Here is a 2102-nt window from a genome sequence, read left to right on the forward strand (position 1 = left end):
TGTTGGGTTGTAAGAGTGCAAACATAGTCCCACATCTAAAACACATGGGAAAGATCATGAGTTTAAAAGGATGGAAAGTATCCCCATTGGCATGAGGCCTTTTGGGGAGAGCCCAAGAACAAAACCATGAGGGTTTAGACCCAAAGTGGACAATATCATGCCATTGTGGAGATGTGGACATTCTTTAGACCCTACAATTGGTATCAGAGCGAGGCCGCTCTTCACCGGACTAACCACCGGATGAGCCATGATCCAGATCTAACCATGTGGGGATCCTCGGGGAAAACAAAGGAAGTATGGGAGGCCCGGACCATGAGGGACATGACAGCCGGACCATGAGGGACATGGCAGTCGGACCATGAGGACATGACAGTCGGACCATGAGAAATGGCAGCTGGACCATGAGAAATGGTAGCGGAGCTTCCAGTGGTCCTTTGTTTGAGGGGGGGATTGTTGGGTTGCAAGGGTGCAAACATAGTCCCACATCTAAAACACATGAGAAAGATCATGAGTTTAAAAGGATAGAAAGTATCTCCATTGGAATGAGGCCTTTTAAGGAGAGCTCAAGAACAAAGCCATCTCCATTGGAATGAGGCCTTTTGAGGAGAGCCCAAGAACAAAGCCATGAGGGCTTAGGCCCAAAGTGGACAATATCATGCCATTGTGGAGATACAAACATCCTTTTGGACCCAACAATTGGTATCAGAGCGAGGCCGCTCTTCACCGGAATAACCGCCGGATGAGCCATGATCCAGATCTAACCATGTGGGGATCCTCGGGGAAAACAAAGGAAGTATGGGAGGCCCGGACCATGAGGGACATGGCAGCCGGACCATGAGGGACATGGCAGTCGGACCATGAGAACATGGCAGTCGGACCATGAGAAATGGCAGCCGGACCATGAGAAATGGCAGCCGGACCATGAGAAATGGTAGCGGAGCTTCTAGTGGTCCTTTGTTTGAGGGGGGGATTGTTGGGTTGCAAGGGTGCAAACATAGTCCCACATCCAAAACACATGGGAAAGATCATGAGTTTAAAAGGATGGAAAGTATCTCCATTGAAATGAGGCCTTTTGAGGAGAGCCCAAGAACAAAGCCATGAGGGCTTAGGCCCAAAGTGGACAATATCATGCCATTGTGGAGATACAAACATCCTTTTGGACCCAACAAGTTCAAGTATTATGTGATAATATAAGTACTATCAATTTGACAAAAAATCTGGTACATCATTCTAGGACAAAGCACATTAAAGTAAAACACCATTTCATTAGATATCTTGTGGCAAAAGGCGACATTGAGCTAAATTATATTGAATCAAAGTTAAATCTTACTGATATTTTTATCAAACCTCTACTCGAAGTGAAATTCACCACCATAGGAATAAGACTTGATATGTGCTTTGTAGAATAATGATCTTAGTCTTGCATGATCCCATAACAAGAAGTCACTTATGTACATCTCACAAGACCCTAGGAAGGCTTGCTTGTGTATTTCTTAATTTGAATATTATGTGAAATGCTAGGATGATACTCATATCTTACTTATGCTTATGACATCTTGATGAGGTATGAAGAGTATCAATATAACTATCATAGACCAACTATGAGGAAAGTAAATATTTAATTCATGGACATCTTGCCCATTAATCATAGTTGGACATTTTAAATATTTTAAAAATATTTCTATGTTGTATTCACAGTAATATACCCTTGCAACATCAAAGGTTTCAAAACATGGCTTAAGATTGATACATAAGTACAAGTTTGTGCCAAATTTTTAAGTTTTGGTCAAACTTATGAAATACTTTAATTCCTCATAAAATTATATTTTTCCTTGATAAAGAATGTTGGAAAAAAACTTACTTATAAAATTTTATTATTTTTTAAATTTTATGAAATTATTTGGGCATTTCTGAAATTCATCTCAGAATGCTAAAATGAGCTGATACTTGGTACCGGTCAACTGTTACAGGTACCAACTAACTGGCACCAGTTGACTCTTACTCGACTTCCACTCGACCAATCTTTCTGTAAGATTTTTTTAAACGGGGTAGATGACTGAGATTTTCTCAGTCGACTGGGGCAGTCGATTGGGATCCTACTA

Source organism: Curcuma longa, chromosome 18 (assembly GCF_044706935.1).
Source record: "Curcuma longa cultivar G26 ecotype Majalengka, Jawa Barat chromosome 18, ITB_CL_G26_1.1, whole genome shotgun sequence".
Taxonomy (NCBI): Eukaryota; Viridiplantae; Streptophyta; class Magnoliopsida; order Zingiberales; family Zingiberaceae; genus Curcuma; species Curcuma longa.